The following is a 22,175-nucleotide window of genomic DNA, read 5'->3' on the forward strand; positions in this document are numbered from 1 at the left end:
TTGATGGGATTATGTGTTGCTTTGAGTTAGAGATTGATATTGTGTGTCTAAACATTGCCATTTCAGATTTGAAGTGACAGAGTTAGTATCTCGACTTCGAGACTTCGACAGATTGTTCGACGAGAAAGGTATAATTCATGTGGTCTTGGGATTGCACAACTCGATTCATATTTGATACGAGTTTCCCTAAATCACATACTAGATTGTTATTACATTTGATTATGTAATGTTTCGTTTATTGATTTATATTCGAGTCCTGAGATAGGAGATATTGGCAGATTTGCCAAAACTAGACGTTTCGGTGTATCGACGCATAGGAGCAGATTTGCTATATGTGTAGACCCTCGATACAGAGTTGATCGAAGTCTAGGAATAAGACGTACCGTTGCCCCGAGTGGTTGGGTAGGTGAAAGACCGTCTTATTCACACCGGGATCCCTAGATTAGAAATGAGTCGAGTCAAGATTTAAATGTTGAATACAGATTTGTATTCTTCTACATGTTTAGATTTATATTCATGTTACTTGATTTATGTTATGCATTTGTACATGATTTATTACATTGCATGCATCCATGTTTTATATTGGGATATGTTCTCACCGGAGTTATCCGGCTGTTGTCGTGTCTGTATGTGTGCATGGCAACAGGTGGGGCAGGATCAGGGTCACGACGAGGAAGAGAGAGTTGATAGCGTGGTGATGCCGGGTGTAGCAGCAGATTACTAGTAGTTTCAGTTTAGATTTGAACTACTTGTATTTGAGATTCGAACACTAGTGTATGGTTGTACTAGACACACTTGTATGTACCGTATGTTGTTTAATTTCTATCGAGACATGTTATGCTTTCGTTAATACATTTGAATTAATGTTAAAAGCAAATTTTTGACCCACATTTTCGAACAAAGATCCAATTAAATCCCAAAAAGAATTGAGTTAGAACCCGGGTCCCCACAACAGGTGGTATCAGAGTAGTAGGTTCTGTAGACTGAGATAGAATAGAATGAGCGGGGTAGATCGAGTCATCTTCCTTGCTTTTGAGATGCTAGCATGCTTTATTGCTTTCCCTATTATATGTTGTTGTATTATCTGAATTGATTTACAGCATTCCAAGCCTGAATCAGAACCGATTCTCGATCAGAGGTATATGATCAGAGGAGGGCTGAGACAGATGATATTGATTGTGTACTAATCAGTTTTATGATCAGATTTATGCCGCCTAGACGTATACCACAGCCAGAGCAGGGTAGCACATCCGGTGCACAGATGGATGTTACCGCGACGCCGATGGAGACCTTATTGAAGAGATTTCAGTCTTTCCACCCGCCTACCCTGAAGGGCACAGAGAGTGCAGTAGAGTGCGAGAGCTGGCTTGATGATATCGAGATGTTGTTTGAGTCTTTGGCATATACTGATGAGCGACGTGTGAAACTGATAGGGCATCAGATGCAAGAGGTTGCCAAGAGCTGGTGGTTGACGACGAAGAGAACCTTGGAGCACCGAGGCATTGATATCACGTGGAAAGTCTTCAAAGATGAGTTCTATCAGCGCTTCTTCCCCGTCTCGTACCGGAAAGATAAGGGAGCTGAATTTGCGAATCTGAGACAGGGACAGTGGAACATTGAGGAGTATGTTGCTAAATTTTCTGCGTTGCTACGATTTGCACCGCATGTGGCCGGGAATGACGAGGCAGTGGCCGATCAGTTCATCAACGGATTGAATCCGGATGTCTTTACTTTGGTGAACACGGGACGGCCTAACACTTTTTCAGATGCACTGAACCGAGCAAAGGGAGCAGAGGCTGGCTTGATCAGGCAGCGAGGAGCTTCCTACGGTGTTCAGGGGCAGAGACCGCCACAGCCTACCACCGTTCAGTTTCCACCACCTCCTCCTCGTTTTGACAGTGGAGCTAGTGGTAGTGGCAAGAAGGATTTTCTGAAGGCTAAGGGCAAGCAATTTAAGAAATCTGGGAGCAGTTCATCGAGTTCGAGTGGATCTCGACAGAGAGGTCAGGGGTCAGATTATAGTGGCGCATACTGTGGTTCGTGCGGAGGGCGACATACCACGGAGCAGTGTCAAGGAGTTCTGGGACGCAGTAACATCTGTAGGCAACAGGGACACTTTGCCAGAGTTTGTCCCCAGAGAGGTGCACAGCGATTCCAGAGTGCAGGATCGTCTGCTGCAGCGCCACAGATGGAGAGACAGGCATCTTCTGTACACTCCTTTCAGCCTCCCTCTACACAGACCCAGCAGAGACCAGGAGGTAGTCAGACAGTGAGTCAGCCTCCTAGGCAGCAGGCACGTGTTTTTGCCCTGACAGAGGAGCAGGCGCAGTGATAAACATAAAAATTGTACATTAATTAAATGTTTTATAATATAAATATATAGTTTTTGTTTTATTAAATTTTTAAATATTATATGTTTTATAATAAATTGTATAAAATATAAGTTGTTGTGTAATTATAAGTTTTTACTATTTTTACAGGTTCGATAAAACAAGAATAACCTTGGCGTTGCAAATGGGATTAAGATGATTCTTGGACCTGTAGAAAGTTGATGTTAATATCTACAATATTGGTGGCAAGCATGAGATAAAAATCCTCTCACAATTGGGATCAAATTAAGCAACAATTAAAGTTACCGAAGGAGTGGCAGTTTTACCATGCTCTAGTATTTTGACCATATCTCTCAAACTACTTGGTCAAATATTCTGAAAAAAATACCACAACTAGACAACTCAATTATCCACATGTTTCATTTTATGTGAAGAAGAAAATTCGGAGAAGATGCTTGTCAAAAGTGATGTGCAATATAATATTAATTTCTTGGAACACCAATGAAGACTTATGTGTAAAAAATAATATTTTATTTGTGGTTGTCTCCCCAAATTTGGCTATAAATAGGGGTGCATTGTAATGTATTGAGATATCCCTCATTCTATGAACAAATCTTTGAGTTCATAATATTTCTCTCTATATTTTTCTTTTATTTCTTCATTTAAATATAATTAGCATGTTAATTTCATATTCAAAGTTTTACACTTTGAATAATGAATAGCTAACTTCCTAAAGTTGAGATGATAAGGTGAAGCTCTTGGCATGATAATAAGGTTATTATAAGGTAAGAATCTATGTTTTATATTATTTAATCATTATTTATTGTTTATGTTATATTTATTTCTTTAAGCATTTTTATACCCTACTTATAAGTGGGAGTTTTGATTTATTGTTGCTATATGTTACACTAAATTCTTGGAACCATTTAAATGTTAGTTTGGTATTACCAACCATTTAAAATGGATGCCTTGAGTTATTATATATAAATATATTATAATATTAAATTCTTGGAACCATTTAAATGTTAGTTTGGTTTTACCAACCATTTAACTTGGATTCCTTGATTTATTATATATGAATATATTATAGTATTAATTTATTGGTACCATTTAAATGTTTGTTTGGTTTTACCAACCATTTAAAGTGGGAACCTTGATTTAGTGTTTACAAATATATATAGCACAATAAATACTTGACCACATTTATAAGTTTTGGTATATATTATGTACTTATAAGATTATAATTTATAACATAATATAAATATGATTATTTAATATATTGGAACCATTTTATTAAGTGGATTTCAATATTGTTCGTTAATGTTAACTTTATTAAAATACCAAGAGTGGATCCTTTAATCTCAACTACTTAAATTTAAATTTGAACAATTAAAATTTACCCATTAAAGATTCAATTAAAATTAAAAAGAAACAAAAACAAAAACAAAAAGATATTGTAGTGGACTTGTAATTACCTTAGCTTCCCTGTGGATACGATATTCGGACTCACCGAATTATACTACTTGTGGACAACCTGCTCTTGGGAGTGCAACAATCAAAGTCGCAACAAGTTTTTGGCGCCGTTGCCGGGGAAGTATAATTTAATTTCAAGTCTATTTAATATTGTTTAAAGTTTATTTTTCTTTTTATTGCTTTTGTGTGTTTTTTTTTTCTTTTTGTTTTGCATTTGCATGAGCATTTGGTCACGTACACTTAGTGGTCGACTCATTCGAAATAACCCTTTATTTTTACAAAACATGGCGGAAGAACCCATCCAAGAAAATGAAGATGAAATTCAATCTCAACATGATCATGATAAACGAAGAACACTTAGAGATCACATGAATCCTACACGTACTAGTGCACCTTCATGTCTAGTTTTTCCCCCTGATGCATCTCATTTCAATTTTAAGCCTGGTATTATCCAACTTTTACCCAACTTTCATGGCTTAGATTCTGAAAATCCATACATGCATTTACGAGAGTTTGAAGAAGTGTGCAACACATATAATGATCTAAATTGTAGCATGAACACCATTCGCCTTAAGCTTTTTCCTTTTTCTTTAAAAGATAAAGCTAAAACTTGGCTACAAAATCTTAGATCGGGATCCATTCGAACTTGGGATGAATTGCAACAACAATTTTTGAAAAAGTTTTTTCCATCTCATAGAACAAATTCTTTCAAAAGGCAAATCATCACTTTCACTCAAAAACAAGGAGAAACTTTTTATCAGTGTTGGGATAGATACAAAGAATTGCTTAATCTTTGTCCACATCATGGTTTTGAAATTTGGAGAGTTGTTTCTCAATTTTATGAAGGCTTAACACCTAAAGATAGGCAAATGGTTGAATTTATGTGTAATGGAACATTTGAAGATAAAGATCCGAACGAGGCAATTGAGTATCTCGATTCATTAGCTGAAAATGCTCAAAATTGGGACACTATAGGTACAATCGAACCATCAAACAAGATTCAATCTCCTACATCTGGTGGAGGTATGTACACTCTCAAAGATGAACATGATCTTCAAGCTAGATTTACCTCTTTGGCAAGAAAAGTTGAGGCACTTGAATTGAAAAAGAATGGTCAATTAAAATCTGTTCAAGAAATTGTGTGTCACATCTGTGATACAAGTGATCATTTTACAAAAGATTGTCCCACTTTGCCCTTTTTTAAAGAATGTCTCCATGAGCAAGCCAATGTTTTGAACAATTTCAAAAGGCCAAATTTTGAACCATTTTCTCAAAATTACAATCCAGGTTGGCGAAATCATCCAAATTTTAGTTGGAGGAATGATAATGCTGCACAATTTCCGCAACCACATTTTCAAAATCAACAAAATTTTCAAAATTATGCACCTTATGTTCCTCCGCCGAAAAGAAATTTGGAAGATACATTGAATTCTTTCATTGCAAAGCAAGAGTCTATCAATACTCAAACTGCTCAAACCATGACAGACTTGAAAGATACTCTTGCTAAATTTGCATCTGCACTTAATGTTCATGAAAAAGGTAAATTTCCTTCACAACCTCTGCCTAATCCCAAGGATCATCATACACAAATTGGAACTTCTGGAACTCAACCGATGGATCAGGTAAAATCTGTTATTACCCTTCGAAGTGGTAAGGTTGTGGAAAAATCCATTCTTGAACCTTGTGAAGATGATGATAAATCAACTCCAAAGGGTAAGGAAGTGGAACCCATAACTTGCGAAGAGGAGGTTCAACAGACAGTGTCACCACCATTCCCTCATGCATTGAAAAATACAAAAAAATCAAATTTGAATTCTGATATATATGATATTTTTAAACAAGTAAAAGTTAATATTCCTTTATTAGATGCAATAAAACAGGTACCATCATATGCCAAATTTTTGAAAGACTTGTGCACTGTGAAAAGAAAATTGAATGTGAAAAAGAAAGCATTTTTAGCCGAACAAGTAAGTGCAATCATTCAAAATAATAATGCTTTGAAATACAAAGACCCTGGTTGTCCTACTATTTCGTGTATTATTGGAGAACGAAAGATTAAAAAAGCCTTGCTTGACCTTGGAGCTAGTGTGAATTTACTTCCATATTCAGTTTATCAAGAACTCAATCTAGGCGAGTTAAAACCTACTTCGGTAACACTTTTACTTGCTGATAGATCTGTTAAAGTGCCAAGAGGTATGGTAGAAGACGTGTTGGTCCAAGTTGATAACTTTGTATATCCTGTCGATTTCATAGTTTTAGATACACAACCTATTGAAGCTTGTAATGCAATTCCTGTAATTTTAGGTCGTCCATTTTTAGCAACTTCTAATGCTCTTATAAATTGCAGGAATGGAATAATGAAGTTGTCATTTGGTAACATGACCTTGGAGCTCAATGTTTTTAATCTTTGTAAGCAACCACATGACAAAGGAGATGAAAGTGAAGATGAAAATCTTATTGAAACTCTTGTGGAAGAAAACATTCAAGAAGGGAGTACTCGTGATCAATTAGATATTTGTTCAATTGAAACTGTTAAAGAAAATATTGAAATTGATCTTGACGATTTTTTCAGGTATCACTCGTTACCAGGATCAGAGAAAGAATTTGATGAAAAATATGAGAACAAAGACGAACCACCAGTATTGGAGTTAAAACCCTTGCCAGAAGAATTGAAGTATGCATTTCTTGGAGAAGATGAAACATATCCGGTGGTAATTTCTTCCAAACTCTCAAGTAATCAAGAAGGTAAATTAGTTGATATGCTTAAAAGACATAAAAATGCAATTGGTTGGACACTAAAAGATCTTAAGGGCATTAATCCACTAATTTGCACACACAAAATTCACTTAGAAGAAAATGCAAAAACATCTCAACAACCACAAAGGAGATTAAATCCACACATGAAAGATGTTGTGAAAACTGAAGTTCTCAAACTACTTGATGTTGGAATTATCTACCCTATTTCTGATAGTAAGTGGGTAAGCCCAACACAAGTAGTTCCAAAAAAATCTGGCATCACAGTGATAAAAAATGAAAAAGGTGAATTGTTAACAAGTCGAGTCCCATCTAGTTGGCGGATGTGTATTGATTATAGAAAATTAAATGACGCCACTAGAAAAGATCATTTTCCATTACCATTTTTGGATCAAATTTTAGAAAGAGTAGCAGGTCATCCCTACTACTGTTTTCTTGACGGATATTCAGGCTATTATCAAATTCCCATTGCACTCGAAGATCAAGAAAAAACTACATTCACATGTCCTTTTGGAACATTTGCATTCAGAAGGATGCCATTTGGTTTATGCAATGCCCCAGCAACATTTCAAAGATGTATGCTAAGCATTTTCTGCGACATGGTTGAAAATTGTTTGGAAATTTTTATGGATGATTTAACTGTTTTTGGGAATACATTTGATAATTGTCTTGAAAATTTGGAAAAAGTTTTAAAAAGATGCGAGGAAAAAGGTCTTATTTTAAATTGGGAAAAATGTCATTACATGATTACTTCTGGAATTGTTTTGGGACATGTCGTGTCATCTCATGGAATTGAAGTCGATAAAGCAAAAGTTGATGTCATTGCCAATTTACCCCCTCCAAAAACCATTAAAGAAATTCGCTCATTTTTGGGACATGCTGGATTTTATAGGAGGTTTATAAAGGACTTTAGTTTAATCTCTAAACCCATTTGTAACCTCTTAACAAAAGACAGTGCATTTGAGTGGACTCAAGAATGTCAAAATGCTTTTGATAAAATCATTCGACATTTAACATCAGCTCCTATCATGCAACCTCCTGATTGGTCTTTACCATTTGAAATCATGTGCGATGCGAGTGATTATGCAGTCGGTGCAGTATTGGGTCAAAGAAGAAACGGTAAGCCTTATGTGATATATTATGCAAGTAGAACTTTAAACAATGCTCAAATGAATTACTCCACAACTGAAAAAGAGCTACTTGCTGTAATATTTGCATTAGATAAATTTCGTTCTTATTTGATTGGATCAACAACTATCGTGTTTACTGATCATTCTGCTATTAGATATTTGTTGACCAAACAGGATGCAAAGCCACGACTGATACGATGGATTTTGTTGCTCCAAGAATTTGACATTGTAATCAAAGATAAAAAAGGAACCGAGAATGTCGTAGCCGATCATTTATCGAGACTAGTAACAGGATCATCTTTTGAAATGACACCAATTAACGATAATTTTCCTGATGAACATCTATTTTCAGTTACTACTACACCTTGGTTTGCTAACATAGTAAATTTTCTTGTGACAGGAAAAATGCCACCGCAATGGAGTTCCCAAGATAAAAGAAAATTTTTGAATGAGGTAAAAAACTTTTATTGGGATGATCCGTATCTGTTCAAGTATTGTCCGGATCAAATTTTTCGACGTTGCATACCCGACAATGAGGTAAGTAGTGTCATTAAATTTTGTCATTCAGAAGCATGCGGGGGACATTTTTCTTCAAAGAAAACAGCTGCAAAAATCTTGCAGTGTGGATTTTATTGGCCCACTTTGTTTAAAGACACCCACGAAATCTGCAAGATCTGTGAAAATTGTCAAAAATTGGGTGCGATTTCAAAAAGAAACATGATGCCTTTGAATCCTATCATTGAAATTGAAATATTTGATTGTTGGGGAATAGATTTTATGGGACCTTTTCCACCGTCGTTTGGATACTTGTATATTTTAGTTGCAGTTGATTATGTTTCCAAATGGATAGAGGCAATTCCATGTCGAACAAATGATCATAAAATCGTCATCAAATTTTTGAAAGAAAATATTTTTAGTAGATTCGGAATTCCTCGAGCTATGATAAGTGATGGGGGAACTCACTTTGTTAATAAACCATTTGCTTCATTAATGAAAAAATATGGTATTACTCACAAAGTAACAACTCCTTATCATCCTCAAACAAATGGACAAGTTGAATTAGCTAATAGGGAGATAAAGCAAATTTTGGAAAAAACTGTTAACTCAAATAGAAAAGACTGGTCTCTGCGACTTAATGATGCACTGTGGGCATATCGAACAGCTTTTAAAACATCATTGAATATGTCTCCCTATAGGTTGGTTTATGGAAAACATTGTCATTTGCCTGTGGAATTGGAACATAAAGCTTATTGGGCGATAAAAACTTTAAATTCAAGCATGGATGATGCCAACAAATTGCGTAAATTGCAACTTAATGAACTTGATGAACTCAGAAATGATGCGTATGAGAATTCAAGGATTTATAAAGCAAAAATCAAATCATTTCATGATAAAACAATTCTTAGAAAATCTTTTGAGATTGGTAAAAAAGTTTTGCTTTATAATTCTCGACTTCACATATTCCCAGGAAAATTACGATCAAGATGGACAGGCCCATATGTTATAAAGCATGTGTATCCTTATGGAGCTGTGGATATTGAAAATCCTAAAAATGGTGATGTTTTTAAAGTGAATGGACAAAGGCTTAAACCATTTTTGGAAAATGAAATCTTTCAAGAAGAGTTTATTTCCCTTTCTGATCCTTGATTTTTTTTTTGTGTTGCATTTGATTATTGTTTGTTTTTATTTCAGGTTTTCTTAAACTTTTTATTTTCCCGGTTAAATGGCGGATAACGGTACTCCGTGACTCTCATAGTCGGTTAAATCAGTTTCCCACAATTGCTGATACAAAAATTTAAAAAAAAAAAAATCATTTCTTTTCTTTTCAAAATGGATGAAATTCTCTCAAAAATTTGTAAATATTTTCCCTCTGTTTCTGAAAATGTTCTAAGAAAAATTTATGCAGGAAGGTGTGAAAGATTGAGATTACTAATGCAAAAAGAAATTCCAGAAGATATTCGTCTTGTAATAGAAGCTAAGGTCCGATTAGGAGGAGAAGTTCCACAATCATTGCTTATTCGGTATTTGCCTGGATTAGGAAAAAGCACTTATGCGAAAAAACGAAGGGCCAAAAGTTTAGGGGTTTGTCATAAGTGTGCAAGATGGACTTGTGACAAACGATGCAGATCTTTGGGATGTGTTTCCAATAACAAAGAAGATAAAATTGATTTCATTAAGAATGGGCTGAGTAAGGAGTCTTTAGATAACATCTTATTGACTCTTGAGACGCATTCTAGTGGACATGTGCATATTGAACTTCTCCGTTTATGGAAACAATTTCAAGATGAGCGTCATAGTCTTGGGAATCTGACTAAAAAAGACCCTGTTTGCCAATTTATAAGAAAATTGGATGGGAAGCATATCCTCGACTCATAGAAGGCGTTGAAGCCGTTTCTGGACGTAAAACCAGAGGAAAATTGTGAGCCACAATCACACTACTGTTTATAAGCATGTGTGTCATTATTTTTTTACTATTTATTCTGTTTACAGCTGTGACCCATAGTTTTGTCATGATAACATATTACCCCTATAAAATCTCTCATCTTTCTTTCTACTTTCGCAGAAAAAAAAAAAAGGAAAGTAAAAACATGACTGGATCCTCTGCACAAACATTGAAAAATATTTGTGTATTTTGTGGGTCGAGTCCTGGAAAAAATGAAGTGTTTGTAGAAGCAGCGAATAATCTTGGAAAGATATTGGCTGAGAGAAAAATTCACTTGGTATATGGGGGAGGTAATATTGGGTTAATGGGATCTGTTTCAACATCTGCTCATCTTGGAGGTAGTCAGGTATTGGGTATTATTCCTATAGCTTTAGCTGAAGGAAATATTACAGGTGTTACGATTGGGGAGGAATTAAAAGTTTCTTCTATGTATGAAAGAATCACTCAAATGATTGAAAATTCTGATGCTTTTATCGCACTACCAGGTGGTTTTGGTACATTAGAAGAAATTTTTCACACTGTTTCTTGGGCACAACTTAATATCCATAATAAAACCGTGGGCTTGTTGAATATCAATAATTATTATGACAGTTTGTTGACATTTCTTGATAAAGCTGTGGAACAGAATTTCATTTCAGAAAATTCACGACGGATGCTCATCTGTGCTTCGACTGCCGATCAATTAATTGATGATTTGGAAGCTTTTGTTCATAAGCCTGATCCGATGATAACAAAGATCAATTGGTCGCAATCAAGCAGTAAGAAAAGGAAGTTGGATAATTTATTCAAAAGTCGTGGATTGGTTTGCGTTTGTTTCAGTTTGTTATCTTCAATAAAGTTCCAGGTGATATCTCTTTCATTATGTACTCTTTATTAATAGCTATTTTGACATTAGGGACAATGTCATATTCTGATTGGGGGGAGAACACATATAAAAAAAAAAAAAACAAATTTAAAAAAAAATTAAATATTATTTTAAAATAAAACCATGTTTATTGTTTGTACCTTAGTAATTTTTTGCAAAAATGTCATACATTACATATTTGAAAGATTTAAATTAGAACATGCATTAATCTATTTAAGAATGTTTAAATTTTATTTGAAAAAAGGTCATTTTTAATATTCTGATCAATATAAAAATATGATTTATGAAATCTTTTTGAGTGATTAACCATTGTGATAAAATTAGGTAGTAAAGTATATGGCCCAAGATATACCTTATAAGAGTGCCTAAAATTTTTGAACTCACACATATTTTGTGAGTGAGTGGAGAGGACTGAGAAAACAGCTTTCGAGCCTTTATTGATCATGAGAGAGACTATCTATTGTTTAGATCTTGAGTTCTTATTTTGAAAAAAAATATATATATTTCCTGAAAAAAAAAAGAAAAAAAAAGAAAAATACAAAAAGAAAGATGTTGAAGATCTATGTAATTTTTAAGTTATATGCTGCGACCCATTTTTCTCTCATAAGAATAAAAAAATAAAAAAATAAATAAAAAAAGAAAGAGAGAAATACATTGTACAAATTAAATAAATATGTGGTCAAAAAGCATAAACTTAGTCTGATTCCATGATGTAAAAAAAAAAAAAATCAGGAAAAAAAAATATAATAAGAACAACTGGATTTTAAATCAATTGATTTTCTATCTTTTGATTAGTTTGGCTCGTTTGTCTGTCTGCATTCTGTAAACCATTTTTCTGAGCATTTATCTGTATTCCAACTCCATGAGAGAAATCGTTGCCATAAATTGAAACATTTATTAACCTGTGAGGATATGGAGTTGAGACTCTTACTAGGAATTTCTGAAGGCCGTGTACATTTAACTACCTAAAATAAGCTTTGAATTATTCATCTCAAATTATTTCATAAATTATAATTATGATGATCTTGATATAACTTTGACAGTTTTCAAATTTTATTTAAACACTTAGATAGTTCTGATTACATTTCTATTTAAATTAATCAATATGTTTTGTATTGCTATTAACGCTTAAATTGCTAGGGACTAGCAATAAGCTGGTTGGGAGGTGTGATAAACATAAAAATTGTACATTAATTAAATGTTTTATAATATAAATATATAGTTTTTGTTTTATTAAATTTTTAAATATTATATGTTTTATAATAAATTGTATAAAATATAAGTTGTTGTGTAATTATAAGTTTTTACTATTTTTACAGGTTCGATAAAACAAGAATAACCTTGGCGTTGCAAATGGGATTAAGATGATTCTTGGACCTGTAGAAAGTTGATGTTAATATCTACAATATTGGTGGCAAGCATGAGATAAAAATCCTCTCACAATTGGGATCAAATTAAGCAACAATTAAAGTTACCGAAGGAGTGGCAGTTTTACCATGCTCTAGTATTTTGACCATATCTCTCAAACTACTTGGTCAAATATTCTGAAAAAAATACCACAACTAGACAACTCAATTATCCACATGTTTCATTTTATGTGAAGAAGAAAATTCGGAGAAGATGCTTGTCAAAAGGGATGTGCAATATAATATTAATTTCTTGGAACACCAATGAAGACTTATGTGTAAAAAATAATATTTTATTTGTGGTTGTCTCCCCAAATTTGGCTATAAATAGGGGTGCATTGTAATGTATTGAGATATCCCTCATTCTATGAACAAATCTTTGAGTTCATAATATTTCTCTCTATATTTTTCTTTTATTTCTTCATTTAAATATAATTAGCATGTTAATTTCATATTCAAAGTTTTACACTTTGAATAATGAATAGCTAACTTCCTAAAGTTGAGATGATAAGGTGAAGCTCTTGGCATGATAATAAGGTTATTATAAGGTAAGAATCTATGTTTTATATTATTTAATCATTATTTATTGTTTATGTTATATTTATTTCTTTAAGCATTTTTATACCCTACTTATAAGTGGGAGTTTTGATTTATTGTTGCTATATGTTACACTAAATTCTTGGAACCATTTAAATGTTAGTTTGGTATTACCAACCATTTAAAATGGATGCCTTGAGTTATTATATATAAATATATTATAATATTAAATTCTTGGAACCATTTAAATGTTAGTTTGGTTTTACCAACCATTTAACTTGGATTCCTTGATTTATTATATATGAATATATTATAGTATTAATTTATTGGTACCATTTAAATGTTTGTTTGGTTTTACCAACCATTTAAAGTGGGAACCTTGATTTAGTGTTTACAAATATATATAGCACAATAAATACTTGACCACATTTATAAGTTTTGGTATATATTATGTACTTATAAGATTATAATTTATAACATAATATAAATATGATTATTTAATATATTGGAACCATTTTATTAAGTGGATTTCAATATTGTTCGTTAATGTTAACTTTATTAAAATACCAAGAGTGGATCCTTTAATCTCAACTACTTAAATTTAAATTTGAACAATTAAAATTTACCCATTAAAGATTCAATTAAAATTAAAAAGAAACAAAAACAAAAACAAAAAGACATTGTAGTGGACTTGTAATTACCTTAGCTTCCCTGTGGATACGATATTCGGACTCACCGAATTATACTACTTGTGGACAACCTGCTCTTGGGAGTGCAACAATCAAAGTCGCAACACGCAGGAAGCGCCAGATGATGTCATTGCAGGTAACTGTTTTCTTTGCGGTTATCCTGCATATGTGTTGATCGACACAGGTGCATCTCATACATTCATCTCTGAACATTTTGCATTGAGACATTCATTGCCTGTTGAGTCTTTGTCAACAGTAGTGTCTATAGCTTCTCCATTGGGAAGTGGTTTGATATCTGTGACTACTGTTAGACACTGTATGCTTCAGTTTGAGGGGCATGAGATCGATCTTGATTGTGTAGTACTTGGTTTAGATGATTTTGATTGTATAGTTGGTATAGACATGTTGACCTAGTACAGGGCCACTGTAGATTGTTTCCACAAGATTGTCAGATTCAGACCCGACATGACAGATGAGTGGAAATTCTATGGCAAAGGTTCCAGATCTCGGATTCCCTTAGTATCTGCTCTGACTATGAGTAGATTGCTTCAGAGAGGAGCAGAGGGCTTTCTCGTATATTCAGTAGATCTACTGAAGTCGAGCCCAGCATTGGCAGATCTGCCAGTGGTTTGCGAGTTTGCAGATGTGTTCCCAGATGAGATTCCAGGGTTGCCTCCGGTTCGAGAGGTTGATTTCAGCATAGATCTTATGCCCGGTTCTGTTCCTATTTCGAGAGCTCCGTATAGGATGGCGCCGATAGAGCTGAAAGAGTTGAAAGCACAGTTGGAGGATCTTCTGTCCAAGGGGTATATCAGACCCAGTGTATCTCCTTGGGGTGCTCCGGTGCTTTTCGTTAGAAAGAAAGATGGCTCGATGCGATTGTGTATTGATTACAGGCAGTTGAATAAGGCAACAGTGAAGAACAAGTATCCTTTGCCTCGCATCGACGACTTGTTTGATCAGCTACAGGGATCTTCTGTATACTCGAAGATCGATTTGAGATCAGGGTATCATCAGCTCAGAGTTAGAGGCGTTGATATTCCGAAGACTGCATTCCGAACCAGGTATGGACATTACGAGTTTGTTGTTATGCCTTTCGGTTTGACGAATGCACCTGCGGTGTTTATGAGTTTGATGAACCGCATCTTTCAGAGATATTTAGATGATTTTGTGATTGTGTTTATTGACGACATTTTGGTGTATTCGAAGAGTTTGACTGAGCATGCAGATCACCTGAGGATTGTATTGAAGAATTTGAGAAATGAGCGGTTGTATGCCAAACTGTCCAAGTGTGAATTCTGGCTGCGACAGGTTGTCTTCTTGGGGCACATTATATCTGGAGATGGTATTGCGGTAGATCCGAGTAAAGTTGAGGCTGTGATCAGTTGGCCGAGACCGACTTCTGTGCCTGAGATACGCAGTTTCATGGGTCTGGCCGGTTATTATCGACGTTTTATTCGAGACTTCTCCAGTATAGCGAAGCCTATCACACAGTTGACCCAGAAGAATATGCCATTTGTCTGGTCCAAGGATTGTGAAGCCAGTTTTGTAGAGTTGAAGAAGAGGCTGACTAGTGCGCCTGTCTTGACAATTCCTACTGGTACAGGTGAGTTCGTTGTATATTGTGATGCATCTCACAGAGGGCTAGGATGTGTTCTTATGCAGCAAGGACACGTGATAGCGTACGCCTCTAGACAGTTAAAGCCGCACGAGACCCGCTTTCCGATTCATGATCTTGAATTGGCGGCGATTGTCTTTGCCTTGAAGATCTGGCGCCATTATCTGTATGGCGAGAAATTTGAGATCTATTCCGATCATAAAAGCCTGAAGTATCTTTTTTCTCAGTCAGAGTTGAACATGAGGCAGCGACGATGGCTTCATCTGTTAAAAGATTTTGATTGCGAGATCAAGTACCATCCAGGGAAGTCGAATGCAGCGGCAGACGCCTTGAGTCGAAAGGTATGTGCTCTTTCCTTATCGACTATAGGTGTATCGAATTTAGTAGAAGATTGTTGCTTGTCCGGATTGACATTTGATACAGAGAGTAGACCGTTGCGACTTGCTGCGATTCAGATTGAGCCAGACTTGATTATAAGGATCAAAGAAGCGCAGAGAACCGATCCGAGTGTGCAGAGATCGATTGATATGGTCAGAGCTGGACATATCTCAGAATATCAGGTCAGAGATTCTGTTCTGTATGTGAATAACCGTCTAGTGGTGCCATATGTTTCAGATTTGAGACGACAGATCATGTCAAAGGCACACTGTAGTCGGTTTAGCATTCATCCTGGTGGCAGGAAGATGTACAATGACTTGAAGACACAATTCTGGTGGAAGCAGATGAAGACAGATATTGCAGAATTTGTGTCTAGATGTCTGAATTGCCAACAGGTGAAGGCAGAGCGGAAGAAGCCCGGAGGTTTACTTCAGAGTTTGTCTGTTCTTGAATGGAAATGGGACCACATTTCCATGGATTTCGTGACGAAGTTACCTCGATCATCACGGGGCTGTGATTCGATTTGGGTCATCGTTGACAGATTGACCAAATCTGCCTGTTTCATTCCGTACAGGATGACCTATCGACATGATCAGATGGCAGAGTTGAATGTCAGAGAGGTCGTCAGATTGCATGGTGTGCCGAAGTCGATCGTATCAGACCGTGATCCACGATTCACTTCTCACTTTTGGCACAGCTTGCAGCAGGCTTTGGGTACGATTTTACACCTAAGCACTGCTTATTATCCCCAGACAGACGGACAGTCAGAGCGGACTATCCAGACTTTAGAGGACATGCTGAGAGCTGTAGTACTAGACTTTGGTACTAGTTGGCAGGATTCATTGCCGTTGTGTGAGTTTTCATACAACAACAGCTATCAGACGAGCATAGAGATGGCACCGTTCGAAGCTTTATACGGAAAGAAGTGCAGATCTCCGTTGTACTGGGATGATATTTCTGAGGTACCAGAGTTGGGGCCTGATATGATTCGTGAGATGACCGAAAAAGTGAAGATCATTCAGAAGAGAATGAAGACGACACAGGATAGGCAAGCGAAGTACGCCAATATCAGACGTAGACCGTTAGTATTTGAGCAGGGAGACAGAGTGTTCTTGAAGATTTCACCTTTCAGAGGCGTTGTCAGATTTAGCAAGCGTGGGAAGTTGTCTCCTAGATACGTCGGTCCGTACGAGATCCTTGAGAAGATTGGCGATCGAGCTTACAGACTTGCTCTTCCTCCTTCATTATCTGGTATACATGACGTTTTTCATGTATCAATGTTGCGCAGATATATGCCGGATGATTCTCATGTCATTCAACCTGACGAAGCCGAGTTAGATCAGACTCTGAGCTATGTTGAGCGACCGATACAGATTTTGGATCGGAAAGAGAAACAACTTAGAACCAAGGCCATTCCGCTTGTGAAGGTTCAGTGGAATCGTCATGGCATCGAAGAAGCAACTTGGGAGACAGAGTCTGAGATGAGACAGAGGCATCCCGAGCTATTCTTATGATGTGAGTCTTTCTTCCCGTTTTGACTTTACAATTTTATATATACTTGCATGAGTAATTGCTTGCGAGTTCGAGGACGAACTCCTGTCTAAGAGGGGGAGAAATGTAAGGCTCGAGAATTGTCAATTGGCATTGATGTTAGACTTGTATAGATAGGAATGCATGAATTATGAGATTTTGAGCAGCAGGGCCGAAGCCACACCGCACCCGCGGTGTTAGAGATACAGCACCCGCGGTGCATTGAAAGGAAATTAGTGAAATTGTGCGAACAGACACCGCACCCGCGGTGTTAGCAAGACCGCACCCGCGGTGTGAGACCGCACCCGCGGTCATGTAAGGACCGCACCCGCGGTCTAGGTGCTACATTTTTTGATGAACTCGCCGTGAGCACAGCGCACCCGCGCTCCTGAGCTACCGCACCCGCGGTGTTGCATGCAAAGTGCCACCTTTGTTTCTCAACTTGACACATGGCATGATATATATATATGTTGAATTGACACATCACTTCCTCATTCCTCCATCAGGCAAGAACCGAGAGAATCTCAAGAAAGGAGCAAGCTTCTTCATTTCTTAGAAATTGTATTGTGCAAGATTTACACATCCGAATTGGAAACCGAGTTGAGATTATTGTTCCTTACCCCAAGAGCTATCTAAGGATGTAAGTTTCTTCTATTTTCAACATGTTTCAGATTTTAGATGTTGGGGAAATTATGATTTGATTTGTGAAAGGTGTTCTTGATATATAGCACACTATAGAAATGCGATCGGAACGATTTTCGGATACCATATGATGCTACTTCGAATTTTCAGCATGTGTTATTGAAGAGTATATAGATTTCAGAGTTTGAGAAGATTATGTCATTGATATGATGATGTTGATGAGATTATGGTATTGATATGTGAGTTGTGAATTGGCCGGTACCGAGAATTACGCTGTTATGCCGTTGATTTGTACCGAGATTTATTATTGATTGGATTATGTGTTGCTTTGAGTTAGAGATTGATATTGTGTGTCTAAACATTGCCATTTCATATTTCAAGTGACAGAGTTAGTATCTCGACTTCGAGACTTCGACAGATTGTTCGACGAGAAAGGTATAATTCATGTGGTCTTGGGATTGCACAACTCGATTCAGATTTGATACGAGTTTCCCTAAATCACATACTAGATTGTTATTACATTTGATTATGTAATGTTTCGTTTATTGATTTATATTCGAGTCCTGAGATAGGAGATATTGGCAGATTTGCCAAAACTAGACGTTTCGGTGTATCGACGCATAGGAGCAGATTTGCTATATGTGTAGACCCTCGATACAGAGTTGACCGAAGTCTAGGAATAAGACGTACCGTTGCCCCGAGTGGTTGGGTAGGTGACAGACCGTCTTATTCACACCGGGATCCCTAGATTAGAAATGAGTCGAGTCAAGATTTAAATGTTGAATACAGATTTGTATTCTTCTACATGTTTAGATTTATATTCATGTTACTTGATTTATGCTATGCATTTGTATATAATATTCACATTGCATGCATCCATGTTTTATACTGGGATATGTTCTCACCGGAGTTATCCGGATGTTTTCGTGTCTGTATGTGTGCATGGCAACAGGTGGGGCAGGATCAGGGTCACGACGAGGAAGAGAGAGTTGATAGCGTGGTGATGCCGGGTGTAGCAGCAGATTACTAGTAGTTTCAGTTTAGATTTGAACTACTTGTATTTGAGATTCGAACACTAGTGTATGGTTGTACTAGACAGACTTGTATGTACCGTATGTTGTTTAATTTCTATCGAGACATGTTATGCTTTCGTTAATACATTTGAATTAATGTTAAAAGCAAATTTTTCACCCACATTTTCGAACAAAGATCCAATTAAATCCCAAAAAGAATTGAGTTAGAACCCGGGTCCCCACAATAGAAATGTCAATCCAAGTTATTTTTAAGAATAGCACGCAAAAGTGTTCCCAAAGTTCTATTGACAACTTCAGTTTGTCCATCCGTTCGAGGATAAAAAGTAGTAGAAAACAACAATTTTGTGCCAAGTTTAGCCCATAAAGTCTTCCAAACGTAACTCAAGAATTTAACATCGCGATCAGAAACAATAGTCCTAGGCATGCCATGCAACCTATCGACTTCTCTAAAGAACAAATCCGCCATGTTTGAAGCATCATCGGTTTTATGACAAGCTATAAAATGTGCCATCTTAGAGAATCTATCCACAACAACCAAAATAGAATACCTCCCCTTCTTAGTCCTAGGCAACCCCAAAATAAAGTCCATAGAAATGTCAATCCAAGTTCTTTTTAAGAATAGCACGCAAAAGTGTTCCCAAAGTTCTATTGACAACTTCAGTTTGTCCATCCGTTCGAGGATGACAAGTAGTAGGAAACAACAATTTTGTGCCAAGTTTAGCCCATAAAGTCTTCCAAAAGTAACTTAAGAATTTAACATCGCGACCAGAAACAATAGTCCTAGGCATGCCATGCAAACTAACGACTTCTCTAAAGAACAAATCCGCCATGTTTAAAGCATCATCGGTTTTATGACAAGCTATAAAATGTGCCATCTTAGAGAATCTATCCACAACAACAAAAATAGAATCCCTCCCCTTCTTAGTACTAGGCAACCCCAAAATAAAGTCCATAGAAATGTCAATCCAAGTTCTTTTTAAGAATAGCACGCAAAAGTGTTTCCAAAGTTCTATTGACAACTTCAGTTTGTCCATCCGTTGGAGGATGACAAGTAGTAGAAAACAAAATTTTTTTGCCAAGTTTAGCGCATAAAGTCTTCCAAAAGTAACTCAAGAATTTAACATCGCGAACAGAATCAATAGTCCTAGGCATGCCATGCAACCTAACGACTTCTCTAAAGAACAAATCCGCAATGTTTGAAGCATCATCGGTTTTATGACAAGCTATAAAATGTGCCATCTTAGAGAATCTATCCACAACAACAAAAATAGAATCCCTCCCCTTCTTAGTCCTAGGCAACCCCAATATAAAGTCCATAGAAATGTCAATCCAAGTTCTTTTTAAGAATAGCACGCAAAAGTGTTCCCAAAGTTCTATTGACAACTTCAGTTTGTCCATCCGTTCGAGGATGACAAGTAGTAGAAAACAACAATTTTGTGCCAAGTTTAGCCCATAAAGTCTTCCAAACGTAACTCAAGAATTTAACATCGCGATCAGAAACAATAGTCCTAGGCATGCCATGCAACCTAACGACTTCTCTAAAGAAAAAATCCGCCATGTTTGAAGCATCATTGGTTTTATGACAAGCTATAAAATGTGCCATCTTAGAGAATCTATCCACAACAACCAAAATAGAATACCTCCCCTTCTTAGTCCTAGGCAACCCCAAAATAAAGTCCATAGAATTGTCAATCCAAGTTCTTTTTAAGAATAGCACGCAAAAGTGTTCCCAAAGTTCTATTGACAACTTCAGTTTGTCCATCTGTTTGAGGACGAAAAGTAGTAGAAAACAACAATTTTGTGCCAAGTTTAGCCCATAAAGTCTTCCAAAATTAACTCAAGAATTTAACATCGCGAACAGAATCAATAGTCCTAGGTATGCCATGCAACCTAACGACTTCTCTAAAGAACAAATCCGCAATGTTTGAAGCATCATCGATTTTATGACAAGTTATAAAATGTGCCATCTTAGAGAATCTATCCACAACAACAAAAATAGAATCCCTCCCCTTCTTAGTCCTAGGCAACACAAAAATAAAGTCCATAGAAATGTCAATCCAAGTTCTTTTTAAACATAGCACGCAAAAGTGTTCCCAAAGTTCTATTGACAACTTCAGTTTGTCCATCCGTTCGAGGATGACAAGTAGTAAAAAACAACAATTTTGTGCCAAGTCGACGTGAATCTTGATACGAATAAATAGCAAACACGATTGAAAATAAATCGCACCCTCTATTCAATTACGATATTAAGACCCGTGTGTTTTCCTGATCTTTTGATTCAAGTATTGTGTGATATTCATCTCTAAACTAGCAAGAGTTTAGCAACAAATAAACACGAGGATAAACAATCGAAAACTATACGAACCTTCGAAGAACTTTGCCTACGACAATCCGCACAAGAAACGATCGACAAACGCCACAAAGTTACAAACTTTGATAAGTTTGATTTGATTTGACAAAGCTAAAAGCTTTGAAAAGTTGAGAGAAAATTCTCACAAGTTTGATAAACTCAAAATATTGTGTATTGTGTGTTAAAATTCGTCCAACGTAGTCTATATATCAAAAGATATCAAAAATCTAGTCTCCCAAAATAATAAAACTCTAGAAAAGGAAACAAATCCGCGCAGAAAACACTAGGCACGGACCCCGTGCAGACCTCCGTGTCTGGGTCCGTGTACATACTGTAAAACTCTTCAATCGGGATCAAGGGACACGGACCCCGTGCTCACCTCCGTGTACGGGTCCGTGTAGGCACTGTATTCGCCAAATGTATAGGGCACGGACCCCGTGCCTGGGTCCGTCTCCAGGTCCGTGCAGCCACTGTAAAAACTCATCCCAGCTTGTAAAGGACACGGACCCCGTGTGCAGGTCCGTGTACAGGTCCGTCCAGACTCGGTCAGCAACATCAATGCTTGAATGACTTTCCGTTGGCCTCCAAACGTACTCCCATGCATCACGACCTCTTCCGACTTGCTCATGACTCCTTGTAGCGCCTCCTTGAATCTCTTTAGTCGACCCCTCGTGATTGGTCCCTCCGGCAACTGCAAAGGATCCCATGCTTTCCTTGGGACGTCCACGTTCGCATCATCCTCCCCTTCTTGAGAAGGATTTGTCCTCAAATCTTGCTCGTCACCTACATCAAACAACGACAAGTCACTAACATTAAAAGTAGAGCTAACATTATACTCACCCGGCAAGTCGAGTTTGTAGGCATTGTCATTGATCCTCTCAAGAACTTGGAATGGTCCATCGCCCCTAGGTAGTAGCTTTGAGCGTCGCTTCTCCGGAAACCTCTCCTTCCTCAAGTGTAGCCACACCCAATCGCCCTTCTCGAATACCACCTTCT

Source organism: Primulina eburnea, unplaced genomic scaffold (assembly GCF_022965805.1).
Source record: "Primulina eburnea isolate SZY01 unplaced genomic scaffold, ASM2296580v1 ctg168, whole genome shotgun sequence".
Lineage (NCBI taxonomy): Eukaryota > Viridiplantae > Streptophyta > Magnoliopsida > Lamiales > Gesneriaceae > Primulina > Primulina eburnea.